Source organism: Pelodiscus sinensis, chromosome 11 (assembly GCF_052426305.1).
Source record: "Pelodiscus sinensis isolate ZL-2025 chromosome 11, ASM5242630v1, whole genome shotgun sequence".
In the NCBI taxonomy this organism is placed as follows: domain Eukaryota; kingdom Metazoa; phylum Chordata; order Testudines; family Trionychidae; genus Pelodiscus; species Pelodiscus sinensis.
The window spans coordinates 12,794,435-12,809,282 of NC_143062.1; the positions used below are offsets into that span (position 1 = coordinate 12,794,435).

Genomic DNA, 14,848 nt, shown 5'->3' on the forward strand with positions numbered 1-14,848 from the left:
TTGGAATATATTTACAGTTTTTTTAGTTAAAGGAAATTGGGCTTGATACCTTAGAGTTGAAATCCTAAAAACTCTTGATATTTTAGTATTTATTCTTGTAACTTTTTACCATAAAATGTCCATCAGTGTTTTGCTGCAAATATAATGGTGTGTTCTCTGAATACTAAAAGGCAGCATTCAAAATTTACCATATACTACAAGCTTAATAGGAGCTCTTATTAAAACCTCTTTAGGCTGGCCTGCCCACGTGCGAACGCACGCACGCACGTACACAGACACAGTAAACGTGTTCTTTATTTTAAATAAGTTTCTTTTACATTTTTGACATTACATAAACCACATTCATAGTAACTCATAATCTGAAAATACTCCGACATTGCTGAAAATAAGCAGTTTATAATGTAAATGTAATTGACAAAACTGCTTATGGTGGATAATATGTAAAATAAGCAATACCAACAGTACTGTATAAAATGGATATTTTATGTGTCTATTTAGTGTATATTTGTTACTCGTATTCATCATAAATTAAATGAACTTAAAGAATACCATGAAACTTAAGTCTTCTAATAAAAATGTTGAATTGAAGCCAAATTATATTGTCATGCTTTGGTGTATCCTTTAGTCTTAGTGGAATATTGATAGTATATACAACATCACCACTCAGATTATTATTTTCTTAAGTATTATTTTTGAAACAAACATACTCCCAGTACACAATTATAAATTGTGGCAAGGCTCTTCCTGCCCTTCCTGGTGGATTTTTGGTACTTCTCAGAGGTTCGTGGTGAACCTTTCACTGCCTCTTGCTTCTCTCAGAGGTTCCCTGATTACTGAGCCTTTTTCATCAGGGGCAAGTCACTAGTTTGAAGGGGAAAACCCTTCCATGGTCCACAAGTCCCCTTTTCCCCGGTGGCAGCCCACCAGGCATAGAGAGGGTTGACGGAAACCCGGTTCCAGCCACTTACTCCAGGTTCTGGGCCAGGGCCCTAGGTAGTGGCCATTAGTGGGGTTCCTGCCATTATCCCCACAGAAATTAGTCCTTCCCTGGGCCACTTCCCCAACCTCTCTCACAGTTCCTTCTCCCAGTACACTAGATGATGACTTCTCTCGATTGTAGCCTTCAGTTCTCTTCCACCTTGTACTTCCTCCTCTCCCATCTGTCACTCCTCTCCTTTCCCTCTCTTTTCCTGAGGGGAACCTTTTGTAGTGGACAAACAGGCCCTAACTGGCTGCAGGTGTCTCATTAGCCTGCTCCTCAGAGTCCCAGGTGCCTGCTGGTCATAATTGCTGGGCAGCAGTCTCTACCAGCCTTGGTAGGGAACAGGAACCTATCTACCCACCCACCCGCCATCAAACTACTGCAGCCTGTTGCCTTGGTCTGCCACAAAATATTGCTATGTATAATCTGTGAAGGTATGTCAAAGTACGTACTCAGTACTTTTTCAGCTTTCTTTGTATTATGTTTTCTTTTACTATATCACCAAGAGTGAGAAACCAGTTAAGTGCTACAACAAGCAGCCAACTCATCACCTTTAAGAGATGCTTTGAAGAAGCCAGTGTTTGCAGGAATAAGGGCAGGAGTAAGGAACTGGAGCAGGGCACAGTGCCAGAAACAGAAGGAGAAAGCAAGCCTTCTCCTTCCTTCCCCTTAGATCTCTCCTGTAAGGGGCCAACAGAGTTTTAGTGATTTCATTAATTCTTCCCAGCAGAACTGACAGCCATGTTGGGCTGTGGGGTGGGACTTGAGGGAGCCATGGCTCCACACAGCCCAGGAGAGGCAGGGCGGAGGGCAATCAGCCTTAGTGCCGCCAGACTGTGCCTCCCTGCAACCTAGCCCTCGGAGCCATGCAGAACAGTGCTCCCAAAGGCAATTCAAACGGGCTGTATCCCAGAGCTCTGGGCCCCTTTGAATCTCCAGGCCCTGAGACAATTCTCCTCTTTGGCGGACCTGACCCTTCCTACATGGACACAACTGAGGCTACTTCATATAAAGGACTTACAGTACAGGAATGATGACTTTAAAATACAAGTGTGAAAGATAATGTGTAGGTAGGTGGAATAGTTCTCTTATGTATAATATTCTCTTTCCAATAACCGCAAAGTGGCTGTGCTTAAGAAGTTTGCTGCTGTCAAATGTAACTAAATGCGGCATCATTTAAGGCATTTAAATACCACTACACATTATAAAAATGCTAAAACAGATTAAATAAAGTAGATAGAAAATCCATTTAAAACAGTTACTTATTGAAAAACTGTTCAAAATAGAATCAATCACAAAAACACAAGTGAGTTAATTTAATAGATTTTAAAACTATACAGGGCCATTGTGGTTAATCTAGTCTGACCTTGCCGTTCCTGACTTTGAAAGCTTGACTTGGCAGCTTTAATACTTGTCTTTTAACATAGCTTTTGTATTCAGATTTCTAGGTTGTTAAAAAAGCAAACTGAAAAAAAGAAATTCCATCATGTGGCATCATATTGACACCAACACTGTTCATCCTCATGAACTTCTGCCACTTGAGCTTGCCAAGTAACTGATAGCAGCATGTTGTCATCTTTTATTTGGTTCAGGCCTACAGTGGGATGAGGCATTTTCCTGTGCGTTGCACAGATAATTTTTTGAAGCAGAGGAATGTGAGACTCAGGAATCTTGGGTTCATACTAGGTTATGAAGAAAGGGTATGACTGATAAGCACAGTCTCTCTTCTGCATAATTCCACACACCACGCTTGATCTTGTCTGACCAATGCCTTTCCAACCTGCCTCTGTCAGAGTTCTCTCTCTTCCCTCCCCCCAGTCTCTTTGCCCAGAAAATCCCATTTCTAACCTTCACTCTAGTTTTTCATCAGATCTGTCTTTGCTCCCCACCCTCCAAACTTTCCATTCCTCTTTGTACCACCGGCTCCCAGTTCTGTCACTTTTCTGGGGCAGCCCCCACTTCCATCTATCCTCAATCTCCCTGCGCCCCCAGCTCCCTCATTATTATCATTATAACCAATATTATATTTTATGCTATAGTAACTACTTGGATTAGAAGGAGACAGATTATCCCATATCTATTTTATGCAAGTTTATCTGCAACTTTTTCTTAAGTACCTAACAATGGCACTGTCAGAGACAGTATACATAACTAGATGGAATATGGATGTGAATCAACTAGTATCAGAATTTCCTACTACGTATGTAAAAGTATAACTGTTTAAAGTGTTAACCAATAATCCTGGTCTTTTTGATTACCATTAATGGTTACATGCAGGCTCCCAGCTTGCTTCTGGGGAGCTGGCTGCTGCCCCGCGCTGCTACCACTATATCAGAGGCAGCAGCATGGCGGTGGCAGCCAGCTCTCTGGGAGCAAGGCTGAATGAGGGAGCCAGTATGCAGTATGAGGGAGTAGTCTTAAAAGCCGGCATGTACCGGTTCCCAGAGAGCTGGGTTGAAGGCAGGAGCCGGAGTGCACTGAGAGTAGGCTATATCGAAGGCAATAAAATGGGGCGACAGACAGCTTCCCGGGAGCAAGGTGGTAGGTAGGAGCTGATACACACTGGGAGCCAGTTTAAAAGCCAGCTTCCAGCACACACCGTCTCCCAGAAAGCCAGCTGCCGCCCCACATTGCGGTGTGTGTGACTATGTATCTGCTGAGATTTTTTTTTAGTAGAAAGCTCATATCAAACAAGGCTCAACAATGAACCAATTAAATCAGCAGTTCCTAATCAATTATATAGCAAGTGGCTATTGCTGCTAATAATTAACTATATTCCAGGCAAGCCTTGATTATTAAAATCTACTTAAATGTACTAGAAGAATGTGAATTACCCACAAACAAAGCTATTCTTTGCAAAGGAAAAAAATCCTGCTGCAAAGGAAAAAAATCCAGCCTGTCTTAGTCCCCTCTGAACAGTCATTAGTTTGTTGTATGTGAGACTCAGTGGTGGGTCTATTGACATCTAAAAATCAATTGGGTCTAAGCTGAATCTAGTCAGTGTCCCTAGACCCAAATAATTCACTAAGGCACAGTCGCAGCCCAAGCACCAACTTCTTGTCTAAACTCTACCTTCAGATACAGGTCTCCACACTCCCATTGTGAACTCCTCAGCCCCTTAGCTCGGTTAATTTCTGAGTATTTCTGAGTTAATGTAACTCGGTTACGAAACCCATTGTTTGTGATTAGGCACAAGTCTCTTTAAGGTAAAGCCTATTGAAGAACATGAAGTCTTACTCCTTATTGTTACTGTTCTAATAAATTACTGCTATAAAATATTCAATCACTCAATAGACCAATTGTTTTTGGATAGGTCAAATACCCAGCTTTACTTGAAATACATGTCAAAGCCCTTTCCTGGGCATGGTATCTGCTTGAAATACACTGTAATAACCAAGTTTAGACAAATGTTCAGCAAATGATACCAAATGAAGATCACAATACACCATAAAGGTTACAATACAAAAATGTAGTTAACAATTATACCTAGATTATCCCTCTCTGTTATAAGCCTACTGTGACAGGGCGCCTGCCCTGCACTGGGCCTTTAAGCCCAAGGCTCAGGCCCAAGCCTGAGGGAAGCTGGAAGACCAGCTGAGATGGTTAGGTTAATGAGCCCAGCTGCCAGCTATAAAAGGAGAGGCCCGGTTGCTGGAGAGGAAAAAGGGCTGACTGCAGAGGCAGCAAGAGCTCCTGAGAGGGATACTGCTACAGGAAAGGAACGGGAGAGGGAAGCTCTCCCTCAGCAGTTGCCAGGGACTCCAGGAGAGGCCTGGAGGAAAGCGGAGGCGAGTGGGTGTCACCTGGAGACTACCTGCCGAGGGGACGTTGGCCTGGAGATCGCAGCCAGCTGGGCAAGGCCAGGTAGGAAGTGGCCCAGGGCAGGAGCGGGAGGCGTCCCTCTTAGCCCGAGAGACTTGGTGGGTTTGGCTAGCTAGCCCCCACCGAGGGAGTGACCCTATACCTGGTTGCTCGCAGGGCCCTGGGCCGGGACCCGGTGGAGTAGGGTGGGCCCGGATCCCCCTACTGGGGGGTGCCCAGCTACGACGAGAATCTGTTGTAGACTCGGCCTGTTTAAAGGGCCAGTATAAACTGCTGTAAAGCCGATGATGAGCAACCCATACCGACTGTAACTCGCCCTGAGATGGGCCATGTGAAGACAGTCAGGGGGCACTGAGGCTACTGGGGGGCCTGCGCCACATGACACCTACATATGATAGAACAATCACAAACCCAAAAATCTCTAATGCTGAACACCTGCAAAACGCAAGTGTTAATTTCTGGAGGGTGGAGATGTATCACATTTCTAATTAGCAGCTTATTATACACTCTCACAATTCTCGGACTTCATTGCACTGTGACCCTCGTCTGACAACAAAAAATTCTACAAGACTTCAGGAAGTGTAATGGAAGACTGAGCCCACCTGAGCCAACTGCCCTAGGTGGTGAGCCAAAACCTTGCTACCAAGGCCTGAAGCCAAAACTAAAGCCTGAGTCTTGCCACCAAGGGGCTTTGGCTTCAGCCACTGTTGGAGGGACTTAGGCTTCAGCACCAGGCAGCCCTGTTCACCTCATGAATATTGGGCCTGACTCACCGGGGGGTCCCGACACACTGTTTGAGAACTGTTGCACTAGCCCATCAACGCTCAGAACCCAAATGAAAAAACCAGCCATTTTTTAAACTAACTAATTCCTGACTAGTCTCATCTAGGACAAAGCAGAAAGATACCAAAAAGTAGGGTGGAAACTACCTCCCAGTTTTTTGTCCACAGGTGTAAGCACCCGTGAAAAAGCCTAAGCATGCCTGAAATAAATACTTCTTATCTTTACTGATGTATTCTGTTGTACCCTGCCAGCAGGACATGTGTTTAAAATACAGTAATCTCATCCCACAACACACACTTTTATTTAAACATTTTGCTTTGATAGTCAGTTCTTAGTCCTGTATGCACCAAACGCCATACAATATCTCATGTAAAACACATTTTCTACAAACAACTGTGTTCCTAAAACAGTCTTATAAAAAGCCTACAGATTTTTCTCTTTGAATGTATCAATTCCTTACAGCACAGTTACCAAAATTCCACCAGAGGATGGCAGCCTAATCTCAATATATCAAGCAGAGCAGTACTTCTGTAAATAGTAAGAAAAATAAGTTAATGCAATAAGAAACAAAAGAAAACAAAAAACATGATCTCCTGTATTGTAGCAGTCAAAATAGTACTGTATACATCTCTTAAAGACTTTAAGTTCATTTGATAGGTTAGCCTAGTCATTAGGATACTGGATTAGGATTTAGGAGACCTAGATTCTATTCCCTGCTCTGCCATTAGCCTGCCAAGTGACCATGACAAGTCTTTTGGCCTCTATGCTTCAGTTTCCCAATCAGTAAAATGGGGGAATGGATACTGATCAGCCTCTTTTGTAAGGAAATTTGTGATCTGTTGATGTAAAATGCTACAGAAGAGCTAGGTACTTCCATCAATCAAGTAACTACACGTTTTAAATAAAACAGTGCACATTTTTAAAAAGCTATTTCAAAATACTATGAAGTCTTGATTCCAACCTACACATTTAATCTGAGAAATACACTCAATTTGTATACATCACATGTGCAATATACAGTGACAAGGATTTATTTTAAATCTGCCTTGAAAAAGAGGGCAAACACAAAATACATTTCTATGTAGTGAACCCAAACTGCCATGACAAACACATTTATTATTAAAAAATATAAAATCAAGATAATTCAAAATTAAGACAAGCTTCAGCCATGCCACTCCCTTTCTTCCTCATCAGTACCTGACTCCAGTTTTAAAGGAACAACTCATTATGGAAAAATAGCAGATTTTAAAAATATGATATTGCGTGGGTCCTTCAGGGCAGGGGGCTGGTGGTATGGGGGGGTGCAGGAGTCAGAGGAGGACCTTGAGGATGTAGTGGGGCAAAGCAGGAGGCTAGGGACATGGAGGAGTGAGGGTTGGGAGGTGCAAGAGTGAAGGTTGGGGGATGAGGAGGCGCTCGGAGTAGGGGGTCCCATCTGGCAGGGCTTTCTCTCCCACCCCAACCAGCGGGGCCTTTTCTCCTCCTCTAGCCTCCCCACCCCTGTTGTCAGAGGCTTTCTGTCACCGCCCAGCACCCCTTCCTTCCAGCGCTGCAGCCAAGGGACCTGAGAGGGAAGGGAGTCTACCTACCTAATCTGGTGCAGGCAAAATGGCAGATTTCTAGGCTTGCTGTAGTGTGGTTGCCCCAGTGGCCACTCTGCACATAGCTCTCCACTGCCTCTCAGTATCATGGCCCTGATGTCTGTGCGCCTCCCTTTCATGTCCTTCCTCTCTTTTCCCTCTCCCTTTCCATGTTATGGAAACAGTCCCATTCCTAGCACTTCCCATTTTCTTGGCACAGCCAAATCCTGGCCTTGTTTTAAGCTGGGATTAAAGGAAGCTGCACACCAAATTTGGCGGTCCTGGCTTAAGGTTGCCAGGTGGCTGGTATTGACACCTAAAATATCCGGTATTTTTTGATTTTTTTTCCCCTGCCAGAAGGCAAAGATACCAGACACCTGGCAACCCTACACACACACACTCAGTAACCAGGCCCAGCCCACCCCCCTCCGCAGGGGAGCTGTCTTCTGGCTCGGAGCAGGAAAACAAGAGGTATTTCTTAAAGGGGCCATGCTGGGTTTTTTGTTTTGTTTTTGCTTAACTCTCTGGGCCTCCCCCCCCCCCCCAACAACTTTGTCTCTCCCCCTTCCCCCCCTCAACAAATTTTTTCCCTGTTTTTTTTTTGGGGGGGGGGGGAGTGTTCGTTATTTTTGGTTAAACCTTCAGGCAACCCTATCCTGGCTCTTACCATTTAGGAGGAGCTCCTGAAGAGACTCAAACACAGAAAGACAGAGAGATGCACATTTCTTAAATATATAAACAGACTTGACAAAGTGCCTGAGCACAGGTGTTCTATCGTTAAAAATAGAAGTTAAAAAAAACATGATTTAGCGGGTTACACTGCATGACTTTTGAAACACAGTGCTCTATGCCACATCAGGATAATGATTCTAATTGGCCACTAACTGCAACAAAAGTAAAAATAATATTCTTGTTTCTACATGTTATCTCACAGTCAGGTTTGTATTAGGGATGTAAGTGACTAGTCAAGTAGTGACTCAACTAGTTGTCCCCCCTCCCTCTCTGCCCCCCGCTTGCTGACTGTCAGAGAGAGGCAGAAAGGGGGGAGGGAACAGGAGTTAAAAACCAGCTTCCCCCAGCATCATGTCCATAGAGGGGGCATGGACACAGTGGGGAAACAGCATGAGTGGAAACTAAAGCAATCCCCTGCTCACCTGTGTTCCCATTGCAGCCACTTCAGCCTTTGAAATCTAAAAACGCCCCGCAGAAAAAGCCTCCAGCAGGACAATACACTGTTAAAATTAGCAGCATAAACATGGGAGGCACTGATTGAGAATATCAGGAACCATATAGGGTAAACATCCTAAGATTTGAGCATGATAATGATAACTTTACTCGACTCCATAGTGCTTCATTGTCTACACTGCCATGCTAAGGGGATATACAGCATAGATATTCCACGTGCAACCATAAGTATACATAAATATAGCCTAAAAAAGTATAGGAAGTACCCTCTTGTTAACATATACACCAACATTCCCAAAATATGGTGGATGTCAAGGACTACCCAAGGGACTGGAATACCTATCATTAAGATGTTCAGACCTCTAACATCTTGTTCATGGCAAGCTTGAGAAAAAGGGTAAGGCTATGTCTACACTACAAAGTTTTTGTGCAAAAATGGCTGGTTTTGCGCAAAAACCAGCAGAGTGTCCACACCTCAAGCATGTTTTTGTACAAGTAAATCGGCAGAATAGAGGGCATTTGCCAGTAGAGTTATTCCTTTCCCCACGAGAAATAACTCCTTTTTGCGCTACAGTTCTTGCGCAAAAAGGCAGGTGTGGACGCTCTGCAGGAGTTTTTGCACAAGAAACCCCTATCGGCAAAAGCACAGGTGCTCTGATGGCCACTCTGTGAATGGCAATCAGAGCTTTCTTGCGCAAGAGAGTCCATGCAGTGTGGACGCTCTCTTGCGCAAAAGCACATCGCTTTTGTGATGTGCTTTGAGGTCTGGACGTGCTTCTGCACAAGAACCGTGCAATGCAGATGAAGCCTCAGATTGGTTTCCCAAAGGTCTTTCAGCTTTGGGAGGTGTGGAAAACGTTGTAAACTACTGTTAACTCTACGGTTCTGTCTATATTCATTCTCCCTTATACTAATCAGTTAAAAAGCATTCTCCACAAACATATGTTTAGTTTAAAAAAAACCTTCAGATCTGCCACATAGCTTCTAAGAAGAAACTTCTCCTACCACCATATCCACACAGACCCACTGATGGGGCAAGAGAGGGGGAGGCCAGCTGCCTGTGCTACTGTGGCAGTGGCAGCAGCCAGAACCCCGGGGCCTTTGGAGTTGTTTCTGGAGTGCCAAGCCACACACCCAAGAGCCCCACGCTGTGCACTCCAGCTGGCTGGAGGGCAAGGCAAGGCACGGCACGGACAGTGCTGAGGACTGGCTGCCCCAGCTCCATCCCTTCGGACCAAGGCTCCACCCCTTCCAGGATCACGGAATCGATTCACCCCCCCCCCCCACATTGCTCGGATGCCCCTCCTGCATGCACACAGTAATAACTTTTCAGTGACATAGCACTGAATTAAACAAACCAGCTTTATTTTATATACTAAAACACTCACAAATGTTATTCATTGTGAACAATTCAGCAATTATTTAGCCAAAGCCATGCTTCTACTCTGATTTAGGTCAGATTGGATTATTTGAGTGGATTTTTTGATCCCACTATAATCTAGGAGTCTGTGAATATCTATGATATTTATTTATTTTTCATATATAATTAAAATCTAAGATAACAAGGATGTCTTAATAAAATGGATCTTCCATTTCAGGCTTAAAAGGCATACCTCATATTGTACTAAATAATTTTGCAACTGTTCTAAATTTAAACCAGGGTGGGGAACCTTTTTTGGGTTGGGGGCTCCTGACCTACAGAAAAATCAGTCGGGGGCTACACACAAAAGAGAAGCAAAAAACAAAACACACACACACCCCCACTGACATGGCCCCCAACTGTGGAGAAAGACTTAGCACATTCTCCTTACACACCAGAGCCGTGGGGGAGAAGGGTGAGGGGGGAGGACTAGTAGATTTTGTGTGCTCTAGCCCCATGGGCTCCCCAATGCTGGAAGAGCTAGATCCAAGCAAGCCTACCCCTGATTTAAACTATAAAAACTATGCAAAAGAGCAGAAGCTATAGTACACCTTTGGCATTAATAAAAGCTATTTTAAATGCCTAAAGGAAGATGGACCAGAAAGCTAAAACTGAACAGTATGCCACTGGATGCCCTGTATTCACTTACAAATGTCAGTATCATTGCCCTTTTTTAAAAAATTAAGAAAAAACTCCCCTTTTGTAACATAAGCATTAACTCTGAACAAAAGTTTTAACTGAAGAGATGTAGGAACTTCACATTGATATAATTTAGATGTTTTTTAGCCTTGATCACTGTTCCACAGATTGAAAAATGACTTTTTATTTTAAATTAAAATGCAATGTGGTATTTAGAGAGCCATAAAAATATAAAGCACATCATAGCTAGGAAAAGAAAATGGAAACTTAGGTACATGGAAATTTTTCCACAGTTATGTAGTGATTCTTTTGTTATAACTTTTAAAAATGTATGACAACAGAAGTGATGATTACTTGAAATGAATGAAAGCACCATTTTTTACATTTGTTTTGTTCGGAAAGACTTATTTTTTTGGTTCTTTTCTGGGGAGACTTGAGGTTTGAGAGTGAAGCTGCTAACAGAAAACATATGGAAAAGCTCTGCAGTAAATGAAAAGTTGGCTTGAATTCCACGTGCCACGTATCACAGACCAGTGTCTCAAATAACCCGGTAAGAGTTTATAACATTCACCATACATGTTCAATGAATCATCTCAGATTGATTACAGCATGTCTAATTTAAGTATAAAAGCAAGAAGGAAAACTGATAAATTTTTTAAAAGAATTCCAAAAGTAGCAAACATTTTGAAAAAAAATATTATCCTGTATTTCAACTCTCTTTAACTAGCTGGCTAACATAAGCCTTGAAAAACATCCCATTCAGATTAGCTCAACAACATATGCTGCCAACAGACAGTTTGTTTATAAACTGTGAACAGTTCTGTACAAAATGTAATATTGCAATTCTTAACTATTATGCTGCTGGAAGAGATGAGAAAATGGAATGTTGACCATTTCGCTTAGCCAGTTACCTTTAACCAGTTTTGTTGCCTGATATTGATAGTGTTTGGGAGCCTTTCACGAATCTGAGGAAACATCTGTATGCAGGTTGGAGTGTAATGTGGAAGTGTGTGTCCTGAAGGTCAAGGGCTGAAAACCAGTCTGCCCTGTCTAGTGCTGCTTGAGTGACCACACTGAACCTCTGGCAGTGTACAACTTTGTTGAGCTTTCTGAAATCTAGAATTGGTCTCCATCCTCCATTTTTTTTCCGCGAGAGAGAGAGTAGTTGGAGAAATAACCCTTCCTGCTGTAAGGGACCACACCTATTATTTGAAGGATGTGATGTACTTCTAATTGTAAGAGGTGCTTGTGAGAGAGGTCCCTGAAAAGGGATGGGGAGAGAGTAAGACAGGTGGATATGATATCCAGTACCCACTGGTCTGATGTTATATTGGCCCATGCGTGGAAAAGAGGATATATATGGTGGCCAAATAAATGGTTGGGAGGGTCCATTATTTCTGGTATTAGGGAGAGGATTTTCGGAACCTGGCACAATTTTTCCAAGCTGCAGTTTTGAAGTTGAAGACTCGGTTTTACTGGCCTGTTCATGTGGTGGTCTAGGTTTTTGTGGACATTATTTTGTTCTTTAGTTGAAAGGTCATTGGTGTTATCTGTTGTAGGATGTGGTATGAGATCTCTGGTACAGCATATGGCATCAACTTTTGTTTGGTGAGGTTATAGATTCCCAGGGTACATAATGTGACTCAAGAATCCTTCACGGTTTGAAGAACTTCATCCATTTTTTATGAAAACAGACATGTCTTATAGAATAGAACTTGTTCTACCTTCATTTGTAGCTCTCTAGAGTCCTGGAAGCCTGTAGCAAGAATGCTCTATGTATGACCACTGCTGTTGCCTTGGTTTGCACCATTTTATTGGTAGTGGTTGGTGCCGGTTGAGATGTTTGTCAGTATCAAGGTCTGGGTCAGTACCTATAAAGATGGCACATCTGCTTTGGTGCCGAATTACAAGTCAGCATCGGCGGTATCATGGACAGGATTTTTTAGTCTTGGCTCCAATTCAGTATGTTTCAAGGCCATTGGCATCTCTGTCAAGGCAGTGCCAGTAGTGCCCTGTATCTCCATGGTCTGACTCTCGAAAAAACTCAGGACTGAGGGCAGGGATCTCACCAGGGAAGCTTTCATCTTGTGAGAGTTCTAGGCTGGAGATGCAAAGGTTTTCTTCTTAGAACTGCTAGAAGTTTGACCCTTGTCTTTTCCAGAAAATGTCTGAGAATTATGCAGAAGTTGTTTTCGGTTGGCTGTAATAATTTTTTGAGGAGTATCATTTTGAAATGGAGCTTTTCCATCATCTCACCTTGCAAACAGCTCTGCAGAATATGGCTTTCTCCCAAGCTCCTGATATACAAGGTGTTCACTGGAGACTGACATTGCATCTCAGTAAGTGTTACTCTTCTTGAACCCAGGGGAGGCAGGCATGATGACTATAGTTAAATGGGGAGTGGGGCTCTGGGAGGTGGGAGGGAAGGGAGGAGTCAGATGGGAATGGAAAGAATTACTAATAAAAGATATATAAAAGGGAGTTACAATTATGGTTAGGTGAGGAAATAAATGGATTTAAAGTAGTTTTTCTTGGTTTTCAGGGCTGAAGGCTTCAAGACTACAAGAGGCTCCATGAGATGGCAACTGAGCATGCACAAAGCGGCCAAGCACTGTCAGAAAAAATATTTGATTGCTGGTGTGTAGATGTACCAACACTTAGAGCAGGGTTTTCCAACCTATGGGTCAGGACCCAAATATGTGTCGCCATCACATTTCCAAGTGTCTCTCCAGGTGGCGCTCTTAAAGGAGCTATTCACACATTTGAACAGGTCAGCTCCACAGCTGGCTTAGTCTAAAGGAACCATTCACTTGAAGTGGTACCCAACTTAATTGGTTTAACAACCTTCAGGCAGTTAAACCAATCAATTGAATTAAATACCATTTCAGTGACTCAGAGCAGAGTAAGGCAGGGGTCTCCAACCTTTTAAGCAAGAGATCACTTTTTGAATTTAAGTGCAATACAGGTTCTACCTCAAACCCAAATACCCTTGCCCACCTCCTTCCTGCCCCTTCTCTGAGGCCCTGCCCCTGCTCTCTCCGTCCTCCCATTCTCCCTCCCTTTCACCAGGCAGGGCAGAGGGTTGGGGCACAGACTCTGGTCTTGGGCTAAGGGATTTGGAGTGTGAGGGGGCTCTGGGCCGAGTCTGGGGCAGGGAGTTGGAGTGTAGGAGGGGGTTCAGGGTGCAGGCTCTTTAAGGGAGTTTGGGTCAGGGGGGTCAGGGCTAGGGCAGGGGCTTGGAGTGTAGAGAGGGGTACATCACTGGGGCATGGGTTCGAAGCTGGCTCCAGCTGGACACTGTTTACCACAGGTGGCTACTGGGTGGTAGTGTAGTGGGGCTAAGGCAGGCTCATCCCTGCCCTGGCCCTGCACCACTCTCAAAAGCAGCCAGCAAACTCCTTCTACCCCAGGCCCTGTCGTCCCCCTCTCCCCATTCTGTGGAGATAGAATACAGGGTGGAAGAAGGGGCACCCTGACATCAGCACCCTCCTCTCCCTTCCCTGCTCTGTACCACAAGCAGGAGTCTCCCGAGGGTGGGGGGAAGCTCCTAGGCAAAGGGCAGGAGGTGCACAGTAGTGGGGAGAGGGGCAGCTGAAGTACCAGCACTTGATAGCCTCTTAGCCAAACCAGTCAGGATCACTGTGAGAGGCTCCAAGATCGACCAGTAGATCCCGATCCACTGAAGTAAGGAAATATCCCTGGACACGGGGGGAGGAAAGTTCGAATGCTAAGGAATGCAAAGAAGAAGCAGTGCCCGCCTCAGGTAGGAGTGGGGGTTGGGAGCCAGGTGTCCAGGCCAGGGCAAAGTCCTTCCACCCCAGCTTGCAGCCATGGGGGGGCTGGGATAGGGGCTAGGACTGTGTTTGGGAGCCTGCGGGGGGGGAGGGGGGAAGAGGCTGGGACAGTGCTGGGGGGTGCCACATCAAGTCTGAGGATACAGCAGTTTGCACAGCAAATGCAAGCTCAACCATCCCATTCATTTAAGTTCAGGTGAAACTGTTTGGTAAAATACTAAATTTTACTTGGTTTTTTGAATAATGTGTATTATGTTTCTAATATTTTTGTAACACCTGTGAGACTCCCAGGCCCAGAGTCCCAGCCCCTGCGTGTGAGACTCCCAGCCCCTCCAGCCCTTGAGCGTGATGCTCTGAGTGAGACTCCCAGCCCCTGAGTGTGGGGTTTAAGCTGGGGGGGGGGAGGGGCAGTTTGGGGACAAGTATCTTTCTCCCACCACAACTCAAATAAATGTAGTGTTGTTATTTTATTATTCATGTATTTTCAGTTTTTCTATGAAATAACTACTATGAATAGATAAACAGAAGGGGGCACAATTTTATATTCTTGCCTCAGGTGCAAAATTAGCTACTTATGGCACTGCCCCCCTTCTCACCCCTCCCCCGTTTTTTAATTGCCTTGGGTCACCCAAATCTTCCTGAA

General features: G+C 44.2%; 1 protein-coding gene and 1 long non-coding RNA gene across 3 annotated transcripts in view; one reads left to right on the plus strand and one right to left on the minus strand.

The window, feature by feature from the left end:
- Positions 1-14,848, minus strand: part of CENPP (centromere protein P) — a 295,796-nt gene that overhangs the window by 136,674 nt on the left and 144,274 nt on the right. The window lies entirely within an intron of this gene.
- Positions 10,843-13,493, plus strand: LOC142830998 (uncharacterized). Its single transcript, XR_012906584.2, has 3 exons — positions 10,843-10,961; positions 12,573-12,750; positions 12,954-13,493. It is a non-coding gene; the product is annotated as an uncharacterized LOC142830998 (long non-coding RNA).